The 15,649-nt window shown below is 37.1% G+C and overlaps 1 non-coding gene across 1 annotated transcript; it reads left to right on the forward strand.

Moving 5' to 3' along the window:
- Positions 1-958: 958 nt before the first annotated feature.
- On the forward strand, positions 959-1,065 carry LOC120269629. The gene has a single exon (XR_005539274.1). It is a non-coding gene; the product is annotated as a small nucleolar RNA R71 (small nucleolar RNA).
- The last annotated feature ends 14,584 nt before the right edge of the window (positions 1,066-15,649 follow it).

The following is a 15,649-nucleotide window of genomic DNA, read 5'->3' on the forward strand; positions in this document are numbered from 1 at the left end:
AGATCCAAAAACTTCATGTATTGCTCATCATTTTGGTCATTTTTCAGCCTTGAAGGATAAGGAATTCTTGGCTTGTAAGGTGGGGGGTGCCACTTCCTTCTCTCTAGCTATTTCCTTAACCTCCACTTCTTTGGGTGACTCGACCATCATTTTTTCAGTAGGGAGCTTACTCTCAACTTCACGACCACTTCTCAAAGTGATCGCCTTCACATGTTTTCTTGTATTTGTCTCTGTTTTACTAGACAAACACCCTTGTGATCTTTCTGAAAGTGACTTCGCAATTTGACCCACTTGGTTCTCCAAGTTATTCAAAGATGCGGTATGATTGCGAAGTGTGGCTTCAACCGACTGAAATCTTGTGTCCGAAGATTGAATGAAATTGGTTAAATACTTCTCCAAATTAGGCATCCGGTTTTCCAACCCTAAAACTCTGTTCTGCATATTCGGGGCTTGTTGTTGTTGGAAACCCAGTGGTGCCGAAGTCTTCTATTACCCCTGATTGCTCCAAGGAAGGTTTGGGTGATTCCTCCACCCCGGATCATAGGTATTGCTATACGGATTTCATTGACCTCTCATTGCATTTCCTACAAAATCCACCAATTCCACTAAAGTTGTACCACCAATAGTGATCAGGAAATCAGATGAAGCATGTCCTCCCCCACACCCGGTGTAATTCATCATTGATGCCAATCTAGGAGAAGTTAGGGTGCCTAACTTCTTGCTCAAGAATTCAACCTGGGCTGCCAATGATGTGATTGCATCGATCTCATAAAGTCCGGCTACCTTCTTCTTGTCTTGTGTATTTCATTGATAACTGTTTATAGCCATCTCTCTAATGAGCTGTTGGGCTTCTTCTGGGGTTTTACTATCTAAGGTACCTCCTGCTACAGCATCAAGTAATTGCTTCATACTTAGATTCAAACCATTGTAGAAAGTCAGGACAATTATCCACTCGGGGAACCCATGCTAAGGACATTTCTGTAGGAGATCCTTGAACCTATCCCATGTCTCAAAAAGAGATTCCAATTCCTTTTTCACAAAAGAGGATATTTCATTCCTGAGCTTCACAGATTTTCTAGGAGGGAAATATCGAGCTAGGAAAGCATCCACCATCTCCTCCCAAGTTGTGATCGATGCTCTAGGCAATAAATGCAACCATTGCTTTGCTCTTCCATTCAAAGAAAATGGGAAGACCCTCAATTTGATGGCATCATTTGTGACTCTGTTAATCTTGAGCATGTCGCACACTTCCAAAAGATTCTCAATGTGGTTGTTCGGATCCTCATCGGCCAAACTATTAAATTGTGCTGACTGTTGTAACATCTAGATAAAGACTAGCTTGAGCTTAAAACTTTAAGTTGTGATCGGTGGCCTCACAATACTGGACTACGTACCAAGAACTGCGGGTCTTGCATAATCTGAGAGTGTCTTCTTCTGCTCATATTGTTTAACCATACTGTCAGATGCTTCAACTTCTATCTCAACTTGATTTAACTGTTCTTGTACAGGTTTCTTTCCCTATCTATGAGTTTTTCTTCCAATTTTCAGGTCATAACATGGAGCTGCAATCAAAGAAAGAAAAATAAATCAGAACTATGGAAGAATAAGAGAGTGTGAAATAGAACAAGTGATGAATAGCTAAAATAGCAAAGTGCAAATGCTTCAAAAATGCCTATTTCCCGGCAACGGCACCAAAAACATGACACAATCCTTACTTGTGTGTACCGTAAGTGTACTGGTCGTCGAAGTAATAAAATACCCTGGTGAGTAGGTAGTCAAATCCACAGGAAATTGTTATTCAGAAGCAAAAAGTATTGTTATTTAGCTAGAGTGAAAACCAATTTGTGATTTGATTTGAGATATTAATGCAAAGAAAAGTAGGAGAGAGAGAGAGAGAGAGAGAGAGAGAGAGAGAGAGCAAAATGAGTAAAGAAAGATAATCAACGATAAAATGGGGTACTCGGACAATGCTCACCCTAGGACTATTGCTTCAAGTGCAAGACTAATATTATGCCTTCTAATTAACGTTTAATGAGTCATGGACATCCAAAGACACACGGTCCCAAACCTAAGGTCAACCATGACTAGCCTTCTACACTTGTCCCTGCGGAAAGGGATACTCTCAACATCTCACACTGTGTGGGACTGCTTAAAACTCTAGGGATTACAAGTGATAAACTCTATTCCCAAACCTAGATCTAACCCTTTGGTCCAGGCGAAAAAGACCCCTAACCAAGATTAAGCCCCAGCACTAAGGATTACTCAACACTTCACTCTGTTGCTCGCGCAACTAAGCCCCAGTGGAGTTCGTCTCCTAGAACTTCACTCTATCATGATCGCAAAGAACTCTTGGAGAGTGGTGGTTGGATAAATCACGTCGGAAGGGAAAGGGGACGTTCCTCTACCTTTCGACTCACCCTCTCAACCCTCTTTAACCTTGCTAAGTCTAACCCTAATGAAGTTGTCACCCCTTCAAAGGATTACCTAGATGGATTCTCAACCCTAGTGTCACTCTAAGGGAAAATCACAATAATAATCATGCAAGATTGAAACTCAATTAAAGCATCAATTAAAGGAAATATAATAGAAGTCAATGAAACAAAATCATCCTAGGGTTTATATGTCCAAGCACCCGCTAGGGGTTTAGCTCTCCATGGAACAATACAAAGTCTAAGATAAAATCAAAAATAAGTGCAAGCAATCCATAGAGATAACCCCCTTGTCATCCATATCGATGGTCTTCAAGAGCTACCTCGTCTTCTCAAAAAATTCCTTCGTCAAGCCTAGGGCACATCTTGGTGAATCAATACCGACGAAAGCTCCCCCAATAGCTCTCCTCCAAAGGAAATCGATGTTGAATACCATATAACCGCTCCTAAATCCCAACAAAAACCTCTCCAAACTCTAACCACGCTCTCCCAAAAAGATAGGCAAAAGATAAGAAGAAGATCCCCAAACAAAACTCTCAACGGTATTTATAGGGCTGAAATCGGGCATCCACATGGGTATGTGGAATTTTCAGGCAGTGTTTTTCCTACGCGCTGTGAACAGTAACTACTAGAGTGATTTTGCTATAGTAAACTACTACAGTCTTTCGCCACAATGCTCCTGACTTCAATTTCTTCATGAAGACCGCATGATTAGGCACACATCCATGCGGTAGATCACAGCGCATCTTGCTTTCAAACACATTAATGAAGCTCCTGACACTGTTGCACAAGTTAGAAAAAATGAGTGTGACTGCCTTTGTGCCCCTCCACCTTGTGTATTTACTTAAACATTTTGGAGGTTGGCACACACCCACATGTCTATGGGCATAACTTTTGCCTTGATCCTTGTTTGGTCCAAGATTATCCTCAACAATTGTGTCCATGATCTATTTTTGCTTCTTTTCTTCCAAATTTGTCTCCACAACCCTAAATGCACAAAAGAACACAAGTGCACACGAATGAGCTATAAAATCTTATAAAAGTGATGCATAATGTAAGAAGAGTATACTTCGTAATACTTATACATAAGCACTTATCACAGGGCTAGCTAAAATCATCTCAGTCTTAATCGTGGTCATAGTTAAGTCTGAATTTGCCAAGGCTTCATTAGAATTATTTATATATACATATACTCATAAAAAAAGAAAATACTACTTAGGCCCACCTTGTCATTGGCCACTGAGTCCATTCATGTGGTGACCCATAATGTCTTAATTCACACATAGAGGCATCCCTCCTATCCATCAGGGACTCTTTGTAGCACCCCAAATGGATCGGTGGGTAAACCCCTTACTATAGGTCGATCATGGGTAAACCCCTTACTGCAGTAGGTCGAGCCCTAGCTCACAACCATCACCACAAAAGAGTTATGGAACTCGAGAATATTAGCAAGTAACTATGCACCACATAGAAATCTTTGCTGATATAGCTTTTCACCAAAAGTAAATTCAAGTAATAAAGTATTTCATTTTCCAATCAACACTTTCAAAGTCAAGGAACACATAACCTTTAAAATAAATATCTTAAACAATAATTAAATCATATATACAGATATTTGTCATAGTTGAAACTATGTATAGTTATACAAAACTATATGTATTAGTGCGATTGCTATGGCATAGCAAACTATAAATAAATATAAGTATATGATTGCCATTACATAACAAATTGTAAAAATAAACATAAGTATCCCTTAACAAGATAAATTATTAAACATAATATAATAAAATAATTAAAAATTTATTTCAAAATAGTTGCCAGTACCAACTCACCTATCCTCTCTCAGGTTTCTTGCTAGAATTGGAACTATTTTCAAAGCCTAAATCCTAACCTATAAAGAGAATGGAATAAAATAAATAAAACAAAACTAATGATGCAACTGCGCCAAAAAAGAAAATACTTTAACTTGAACCAATTTCAAATCCTGAACCGGGGTGGTTCAATTGAACCAAACCTAATTGATTTCCTTAGATCAATTGGAATGAACCAACAATAATTCAACTCATTTCTCACTTGCTTGCACCAAACAAACTCTTTTCCTACACTCAAACCCAATGTGAACCAACTGACTTCAACATGATTTAACCAACCCAACTCCATATCCATTTAAGTGAAACCAACCAACTCAATTTGGATGAGCTCAACTAACTCCATTTGACTAAGCTCAACCAACTCAATTTGACTAAGCTCAACCATCTCAATGAATGAGATTACACCCAAACACTTAACACATCTCATCATCCCCTAATCATGATTACATTTCCTTAATCATGATTAACCCATCTTCAACATCTCCTCCATTCTCCCATCATTGACACCTTCATTCCAAACATTAGTCTCTCTCTGTCTCTCTGTCTCTCTCTCTCTCTCTCTCTCTCTCTTCATCATCACCATCAACAACAACAACTTCATCTTCTCCATCACCAACCCTTCCTCCTCTCCATGAAAAATAAGAAACACAAATCCACACACACACACACACACACACACACACACACACACACACAATCCAAGTATATTAACTAAGTAAACCATGAAAATTCTTACCAAAGGATGCTCCACCCAATTTTTCCCTCCATCAAGCACCAAGCTCCAATTCTCCTTTTTTTTTCTCTCTCCCAGTACTGTTGCAGCCTTCATTGATGAGAAGAAAACCTATCTTTTATGCTTTGCTTTTTTTTGGGGGTTTTAGAAGGTTTTGTAAGGTATGGTTTTGGATGAAACCTTGTTTGGATCCAGAGTTTTATACATGGTAGGGTTTAAAGGGGTAAAATGGAGATTTGAGGACCTCCATTTTACTCCCGCTTCTTAATTTCCAAAATGGGAGGTTGGGAGGGTTTTATTTTTTTACTAGACTAAAATACCCTTCTAACTTTTAAATAAGTACCTATATGTCCTATTTTATAACTAATGCACATCTTTGAGCTGAGAATATTTTCTCATTTTGGTGCCCTAGAAACTGCAATTTTTCCAAATCTTCAACTTGTTCCAAACTTCGTCGGACTTTCGCTGGACCAAGCTCAAGGTAGGTTTCTACTTTATGGATGTTTTATTTCATAGATTGTGACATTTTATTGTATAATGTAATGAAAATGTGTGTTTATTATAGCATCCATAATACCTTGAAGAAGTTGAGGTTTTATGCATATGCCCCTTGCTGTAATCATTAGTAATATAAAAATCATAATTAATATCAATTATTGGTCTGCGTTTACATGATTTGTAAATTTTATTGCAATTCATAGTTTCATTAGGGAAAACCCTAGTAGAATTGCCCTTTGATTGCGATTTACTCTAAGATCACTTTGCATTGAAAGTGAATTCCATGAATTTTCTGAATTGCTCATTAGGTGTTTGTTAAAATTTCTATTTTTTTTGGATTTTCCGGTGACAATATTTGGCTAATGTATGTTGTGTTGTTTAATTGGATTGGTATGCCAAGGATGAGCCCATAAGAACAATCCCTTTGAATAACAATGGAGGCTATGGATTATGAGCAACTTCACACAATTATTAACATAATTTTTGACATAATTTTTCAGATTTTAGTGTCAAGTTTCATTTCTGTAAGCTATCATCAAGAATCAAGATCATGGAGAAATGTCTTGAGTTGTCCAGCTTCCACATAATACCTAGTTGAAGGAACCCTCGAGTTCCTTCCACTTTCCAGGAGGAATAAGATGGAACATATACTCTTTTTACTACATTATGACTGAAATGTTTAGGTTTCGACTCACTTTTTATTGATATTTTTACAAATGTACCCTTGTAACTAGATAATTCTATTTGAATTATACTATAGATTATGGTCATTGAATTTCCACAAAAAAACCCCCAAATTTTTGCACAACAAGATACCTTCCTAGAAAGTGAAGATAAACATAAGAATAAAGAGCAAGCTAACAGAAAATACAACCACCAATAAAAGGTCATGGAAATTGATCAGAAATTTTGAAAGTTTTAATTATAGGAAATAACCATAGTTCCAAAAACTTTCAACTGCTGAATAGATACCAGCCTATCCTCTCTTACATAATATTGAAACTCTAGCAAAATTCCTTCTCAATTTATTTGCATTAGAAACTTATGACCTAGTATTAAAAGCAGGAGTTCAAGTTACTTTCACAGCATTGATAGTATCATTGAGTTTTCAAAGTAATAGTGGTAACCAAGGCCTTAATTCTGGCTTTCAATGTTAAAAGCTCATACTAGAAGACTAGCAGGCTTCAACTCATCAGTAAACAAAGGGTTTTGGAATCATGCCAATTCTTAATATACATTATACATCCATGATTATAAAAAATGCAGCTGACAAAGAAATTTAAATGAATTACTCCATTCAAGTAGACTATTTGGCTTTGACTTAGCAATAACAAAGTCCAAAAAATTCAATTATCCATATACTACATTGGAATAAGATGAAGATAACATGTTGAAAGAATTTCTATATTTCACCTTTTAGAACACGTAAAAATGCCATTAACAGTTTCTTAATGAGGATGTTAAGGGGATCAAGGACCTTAGATATTCATGCCATTAGAGAAGATGAGATAATTCTTGATTCTTTACCTTAAGGAAAAAAGTATATTGCTAAACCAAATTACTTCTCTACCTTTATAATTCTACTTTGAGCAAAAAAGTATACAGTGTTTCTTCAACCTATAACCAGGCTAGTAATGACGTATGAAAGGGAATAGAAAAAAGTGAAAAAATGAGGTCTCAAACCATTTGGTAGTCACCTACTTCTCTGACAAAAAATCTAATCTTGCAATTGCAGAGACACTGACTTATAGCTTAATGTAAAATGAGCAAACTTAGTTAACTTATTTGTTTGTGATATTCTTCTATTTATTTTCTATTATGCTATTAGTACATGAATTTAATTTGCTTCAAAATTTTTGATGTAACTGTGCATTACATTATGTGGACTATTTTTATCTTTGTGGAGAAATTGATGTAACTGTGGATTGCCTTATATGGACAACTTTGTTATTTGTGGACAAACTGATGTTAAGTGTGGATTGTATTATGTGAACTATTTTGTTTTTTATTATTTGCTGACAAATTGATGTTAAGTGTGGATTGCATTATGTGGACTATTTTATTATTTGTGGGTAAATTGATGTTAAATGTGGATTACACATATGTAGGATAATTGTCAAAATAATGTTTACCTTGTCTATTTCTTGATTGATTTTTTGAGAATTCATTCTGTAAATTTGACTTGTTAGAATTCACTAATCTCAATCTTATATATATATACACACATATGTACATAGATATGCAAATTTGACATATTAATTATGTAAATTGTTCGAATTCTTTGTTTTTTTTATGTGAACTTTGGTTTGTATCAAGAAGTTGGAATGAAAAAAGTTTTAGCATTTATGGTTATAACTTAATTGTAATAAATAAAAATATACTATTAAAAAAATTATGTTTGGCATGTATGTATTTTAACATTCAAATGGGTATTTTTGTAATTTCAATATATAACTTTCCCTTACCTAACTTTCAAACCAAACACAACATGGTTTAAAAACCTTCTTTTACTCTACCCTTGTCGGGAACAAGGTATATTTTACAACATTGTTTTACCATACCTCACCATACTTTACTATACTTTATAAAATCTTTCAAAACCCCCAAACAAGTAAAGCATGGTTCTGACTCCCAAACACGGTTCAATTGACCAGATTTCCACCCTTTTCTATTTTTTTTGGCTAATTCAATTTCAGTCCCTTCCAGAAAAAAAGTCTTACAAAAGGTCCCTTACAATTTATCAATGGTCCCCGAATTATGACACAATCTTTCAAATCATTCACTACCAACTTACCTCTCAGTCCTTGGTATCTAGAAGCCCTTCAATTCAAATCCTTCTAATTATTTATGCACCCAAAATCTTCTATCAACTCTCACATTTAGGTCCTTGTGCTTTCAACTTGGGTTACAAAATAGTCCCACTGCAACTGTAATAATACCCTGAACATAATTTCCAATAGTTATTCAAAGGTTCAGAGTATTACATGCATGGGCATCTCGAACAAGGTTAATGGACTCATGAGATTTATTACGAGCTTGGTTAGGAAAGACACTTTTAACAAACTTGATATGCTAGGATAAATACAAACGATTAGTGGTAGGATCAAGACATTTATATGTAGATTGGGATATAGAATAACCAAGGAAAACACAAGAAATGGACAAAGATTGTAGTTTAGATGTGGTATATAGGTGCAACCAAGGATAACACAAGCATCCAAACACTTTAAGTTATTGATAATTGGGAGATCTACCAAAAATCTTGGATTTTGGAATGATAATACAAATGATGGAACATGAGTGATTAAATATACAGTAGCTTGGAAAGCATAAGGCCAATAATGGAAAGGAAGCGAGGAAAAATGAAGTAAAGAAAGTCTTGTTTCCACAACATGACAATGATGGTGTTTGATAACACTATTATGCTCAAGTGTGTGAAGGTGTAGTGAAATGAGAAATTCCACATGCATTAAAAATTAAAATCATCTTTTGATACTCTCCCCCATTGTCAGAGAAAATAGAAATGATTTTAGTTTGAAAATTATTTTCCACCAGCTGTTTGAATTAGGGAAACAGGGTATACGCATTAAAGTTCTTTTCATAGGATATAACCAAATATATTTAATGAAGTGAGTAATAAAAATTATGTAATACTCATAACCATCAATAGATTTTATAGTTGGGACCTAAACATCAGTATAGATAAATTTTAAGGGCTTATTACTAACTAGAGAATTGTCAGAGAAAGATAATTTATGACTTTTGGTGATAGAACAAGTGGTACAATGAAAATCAGAAATGGGAAAGAAATTAGAGACCATACCATTATTCTTAAGACCAATTTTAAGAACTTAATTAGAAAGATGACCAAGTTTGTGATGACACTCAAAAAAGGATGCTTTGGTGGTGACATTAATTTGAGGATGACAAGGGAAGGTTGTGCAATAAACATCATCAATGTTCTTCCCTTGCATTAGAGACACCCTAGTGCAAAGATCCTTCACAAAAAATAAGATGAGAAAAATTCCATAGAGACTTGGTTAGATTTGCACAATTTTGCTATGGAAATCAAATTATTGCATAAACATGGAGCACACAAGACATCTGGACCCTCCATTCCCCCCATAGGCAGAATAGGATTGTAAGGCTGATAAATTTGATGTTGCATGGTGTGATGCACTATCAAAAAGCATTGTTGTATAGTCGTAGAACTAAGGAATTTGATAGCATTAGCTACTGGACTTGAAAGTGCATTGGGAGGCTGAGAGTGGTTAACAGAGATATTATTCTCCTTTAAGAATTTCGTGAGCTTTTTGCAATCATGTGTGTCATGACATGTAATTTCATAAAATGACAATAAATCTGCTCGATATGACCGATTACCACTTTGATGGTGCCAAGAACGAGGAATATTTCCACTATAGCCACTATAGGATTTGCGATAGTTAAAATTAGAACTTGGAACATGTGTTTGAGTTCCTTGAGGTGATTTGGAACATGCTATGGTAAGAACATGAAATTATCTCAAAATTAGTTAACTTGTCAAATAACTCTGAATAGGCAATCAGTGATTCACAAACTTTGATAGAAGCAACAATAGGATTGAACTCATCACCTAGCTTGGTGATGATATGAACAATGAGAACTTCTTCACTAATAGGATGGTGAGTGAGAGGCATTCATCAGCAATGGATTGCATTTCAGAAAGGAATTTAACAACTGATTTGGCACCCTTTAAAGTCTGAGCAAGTTTAGCTTTGAGAGAAATAATTCAAGACCCTAAAGAATTTGCATAGCTATGAGTAAGCCATTCCCATGTCTCTTTGGAAGATTCAGCTGAAGAGATAATCGGTTGAATGGTCTCCAAACAACTATTGAGGATTGCACTCATAAGGGTTTGATATTATTGAAACCATATAACATATGCTAGATTAATGTTCTTTTCCTCCTTATCAAGAAAAAGGTGGTGTGGCGAGAGTATCATCAATGTATTCACATAACTTAAGACTAATGAAAGTTGATTGAATTTGTTTTTTCCAAACATAGAAGTTGATAGATGTAATTAGCTTGAAAGGAAAGTGAGAGTTGGTGCATGTAATGGCACAATGGAGGTTGTTGTGAATGGACAATGGCCATAGCGGAATGTAAGAAAAAAGGATTGAAGGAACTCATTGGAGTGTTTACACATCTAATACCATGTATCATGTAGGTTTCTAAGAGATTAAGACAAGGTTGTATATTTGGAGGAAAGATATTTGCACTCTTCTCATAGCTCTCAGTATATTGTAAGAAAGACGATAGCTAATGAAGCTTCTTCTATTGAGCTTAATTTTAGCATTGACTACATGATTGAATATAAAGAGACTAAAAGTAAACAACTTAGCCAGTTGGGCAGCATGCAAAAAGTACAAAGAAACAAAAGGTAACAACTTAGAATTAAAAGAAAAGTCTGCTAACATCCAATCCAAATTTAGCTTTTACTTTTTACCATCCAATTAGCTGCGGGCCTTCCCTATGCACATACACAATGTAGCTGACTCTAATAGAAAAGATAGCAGAGAGTTTAGAGCAAACAAACACCAACATACTCCCCTTGCTTAAAACTCTCTAATTCCCAGCATATTCCTTAAGTATTCAAACTTGTGATTTGGCAATGCTTTGGTAAAAACATCCGCTACTTGTTCATATGTTCCACAGTGAGTTATGTCAATTAATCCATCTTTTATGAGCTCATGAATGAAGTGGTAGTGAGTGTCGATATGTTTTGTACGTCCCATGCATAACTGGATTTTGAGCAATTGAAATGGCAGCTTTGTTGTCATAATGAATGATGCTGGGATTGTTCTATGCCTCATTCAAGTCTTCTAATAGACGTCACAGCCAAATTACCTCGCATGCAGCCAAAGTGATGGATATGTATTCAGCCTCAGTGCTGGATAATGCAGTGATGTGTTGCTTCTTTGAGCACCATGCTATAGCTGCAGACCCCAAAGAGAATAGCCATCCCGTGGTGCTTTTCCGGTCATCCTGCGACCCTCCCCAGTCACTGTCAGAGTAGCCTACCAAATTGAATTCTTTCATTCTTAGTATAGAGGAGACCATAGTTGGTTGTTCCATTGATGTATCTCAGAATTTGTTTTACTGCAATGAGGTGATGCATATTGGGAGTTTGCATAAACCTGGACACAATCGAGACAGCATGCATAATGTCTGGTCAAGAGTGTGTGAGGTAGAGCAATCTCCCAACTAGCATCCTGTATTTTGATGGATTTGTATAATCAGAATTGTCATGAGATTGTAGCTTCTCATTTGAAATTCATTGAGGTACTAATGGGTTTACAATGCAACATGCCTGCTTTACTCAAGAGAAACAAGGAACCCCTTGACTGCTTCACTTCCAAGCCAAGGAAGTATTTCATCGGACTGAGATCCGACATTTGAAAGGTCTTCATCATTGATTGCTTGAATTCTCTCAACATTTCATCAGATGACCCCATATATATTATGTCATCCACATATAAACAGAGTATAAGCTCACCTCCAACTCCTTGATGCTTCTTGTAAACAGTGGGCTCGTTCGCACTGCGCATGAATCCCATTTTGGTGAAGTGATCATCGACTCGGCTATACCATGCCCGAGGTGCCTGACGAAGCCCATACAAGGCCTTATGGAGTTTGTATACTTAATCTTCTTTTCCTTAAATGACAAATTCCTCTGGTTGTATCACGTACACTTCTTCTTTTAGCTCACCGTTCAGGAACACTGTCTTGATGTCGAGCTAGTAGATGTACCATTGTTTTGGTGTAGCTATGGCTATAAATACTCTTATGGTCTCCATACGAGCTACAGGGGTGAAGACCTCTTCAAAATCACCACCTTCACGTTGTACATAACCTTTAGCGACCACTCTTGCTTTCTTCTTCAACAGTGTACCATCAGGATTAAATTTGGACTTGAAAATCCATTTTAATCCAATCACATTCTTCCCTTCTGGCAGGTTGGTCAGCTCCCAAGTCCTATTCTTATGAATTGCCATCATTTCATCGTCCATAGTTGTGACTCAGTCTTGGTTCATCACTATTTCTTCAAATGTGATGGGATCCATTACTATTTGTGCAAAGGAGCATGAATTTTATATATATATATATATATATATATATATATCATGATACTTTGCCGGAGTCTCTTCGTCTTCAAGTGTGGATGAGGTGCTATGTGGAGGAGCATTAGAATGTAGCTGAGATACTTCCAACCGTTCATCAGAAGAGATCAACAGTGGAGAGTTGCTTATCTATATAGTGTCTAGTTCCCTTTCCATGTCAGCATGTAGCACAGAAAGTTGATGTATCTCCACCATCAGTTTTAAGCCAATCCCAGTATCTGGATTCAAAAAAGTGAATATTCCTGCTGATGTGGACCTTCTTTGAATCTGGATCAATAACCTTACAGGCCTTTGATTTTTCACAGTATCCAATGAAAACGCAAGGTTTTGCTTTATCATCGAATTTTGTTCTCTGTGAGTCAACAAGTCTAAACACCATGCATCCAAAAACTTGTAGATTATCAACATTTAGCTTTGACCCCATCAAAGCTTCATATGGCATCTGAAGTTCCAGAGCTTTAGTCATGGAGCGATTAATGATATACACCGCTGTGGCCACCGCTTCCACCCAAAACTCCGACGGCATCCTTACCTCCTTCAGAAGAGTTCTAGCCATCTCTATGACTGTCTGATTCTTTCTCTTGGCAATGCCATTTTGTTGAGGCATTCTTGGTGCTGTTAACTGATGCATGATGCCGGTGAGATCACAAAATTCTTGGAACTCTTGGGAAGTGAACTCATCTCCCCGGTCTGTGCGGAGGACCTTTAGTGGCAACGAGAGTTGTTTCTCAACAAGAAGCTTAAACAGTTTGAATTGCTGCAATGCGTCGGATTTTCTTTCAAGGAAAAACACCCAGCTGTATCTGGTGCAATTGTCAGTTAGTAAGAAAAAGTACTAGTTATCTCCAAGTGAAGTGGTTTGCATCGGTCCCACTAGGTCGTCGTGCACCAGTTCTAATGGAACTGAGGCTTGCCTCGCTCTTCCTTTTGGGAATTCTTCGTGTGTTTGTTTACAGAGTGAACATGCTTCACAGGGACTTGGTTCATGTATAGCTGGCAAACAATGCACTAATCGATGCTCATGAAGATTTTTTTCAAATTTCTAGTATTAAGATGCCCATACCTTTTGTGCCAGAGGTCTGCATTATTTGTCTCATTCTAGACCATGTTTTGCCATCCCAACATCCTCAGCTCTGAGTGTAAATAATCTATGTGAAGTCATGCTTACACGGGCAACTTATATCTTGGTCTTTGCTTCCTTGATTATGCATTCACCTTTAGTGAATTCCACATCGTAGCCAGAGCTCATCAACTGTCCCACACTTAGCAAGTTATGTGCTAAGTTGGGGACAAACTGGACATTGTTCAAGATGGTGGTCTTTCCATAGCTTGATCAAAGTGTAACGATGCCTACTCCCTTTACTGGGAGTATTTTTCCATCTCCCAGTCATATGGACTGGTTCGGAGTAGCTTCAATACATTTGAACAACTTTTCTATGCCTGACATATGATTTGAGCACCCGCTATCGATTAACCAAGTTCCACCATCTTCATTCACTGAAGAGACTTCATCGAAGCCATGAATACAACTCCTTCTTCTTCTTCCTTTCCTTTAGTTTCTTTGGTTACATTGGTCTCCTTGTTCTGGAACCAACATTGAGCTTTGACATGTCCATACATTTTACAGATAAAGCACTGGACATTCTTATATTGTTTGCTAGCTTCTGTTGAGCGCCCACCATCATAGCTCCTCCCACGGCCTCGCCCTCTTCCGCTAAAGTTGTTGTGACCTCGATCTCTGCCTCCTCGATGAATATGTTCTCCAAACGGAGTGCTCTTGACATGCAGGGCTTTCTCTTTGTCTTGCTCACCGTTAAGGTTGAGTATTGACTCATGACTTCTCAATGCACCACTGAGTTCATCAAGGGTTGGAGTATTCAGTTTTTTAGCTGCTATCAAAGAGTGAACTACATGTGAAAATCTTGGTGCTCAGGATTTTAGCTACCATAGTATTTTGTGGAAGCTCCTCCTCCATCATCCTGATCCGATGGACCACATCTAAGACTCGGCTAGTAAAGTCTTGCACGCTCTCTCCATGCTTCATCCTTGCTGCATCGAATTCTCAGTGAAGAGAATGTAGCTCAATGGTGAGAGTGCTAGGATTCCCTTAGAACTCAGTCTTAATGATGTCCCAAGCTTCTTTGGCAGTCTTGGCCTCTGAGATTCTGATGAGCACTCTTGGATCAAGAGCTTGCTGGATGAGGAATAGTGCCTTTGCATCCTTCTTCATGCTCTCATTGAGTCAAGCCCCGTCACCTTCTCCACTAAAGCCCTTCTCAACGAGACTCCACAAATCTTTCGATCAAAACATCGTCTTCATCATCAACTGCATAAGTTATAGTTCTCTCCATTAAAGAATGGCACATTGGCTTCTCTTGAGGATGAAGAGGAGCTGGCCATCTCTAGTTCTCTGATACCACTGTAGGTTTCTAAGAGATTAAGACAAGGTTGTATATTTGGAGGAAAGATAATTTCACTCTTCTCACAGCTCTCAGTATATTGGAGGAAAGACGATAGCTAATGAAGCTTCTTCTATTGAGCTTAATTTTAGCATTGACTACATGACTGAATATAAAGAGACTAAAAGTAAACAACTTGGCTAGTTGGGCAGCACGCAAAAAGTACAAAGAAACAAAAGGCAACAACTTAGAATTAAAAGAAAAGTCTGCTAACATCCAATCCAAATTCAGCTTTTACTTTTCTCCATCCAATTAGCCGCGGGCCTCCCCATGCACGTACATAGTGTAGCTGACTCTAATAGAAAAGATAGCAGAGAGTTTAGAGCAACAACACCAACAGTATATATGTTGAACTTGTTTTATATTGATTGCAAATAGCCGCAATTTATATAAGAGAAGCTACAGGAATTTAGGAGATTAACTAGAGTATGATTGCAACAAATAAAGATAAGGAACAATATAGAATCTAAGTTGTTACAACAATTAAATTTGATTT

Source organism: Dioscorea cayenensis, chromosome 9 (genome assembly GCF_009730915.1).
Source record: "Dioscorea cayenensis subsp. rotundata cultivar TDr96_F1 chromosome 9, TDr96_F1_v2_PseudoChromosome.rev07_lg8_w22 25.fasta, whole genome shotgun sequence".
Taxonomy (NCBI): Eukaryota; Viridiplantae; Streptophyta; class Magnoliopsida; order Dioscoreales; family Dioscoreaceae; genus Dioscorea; species Dioscorea cayenensis.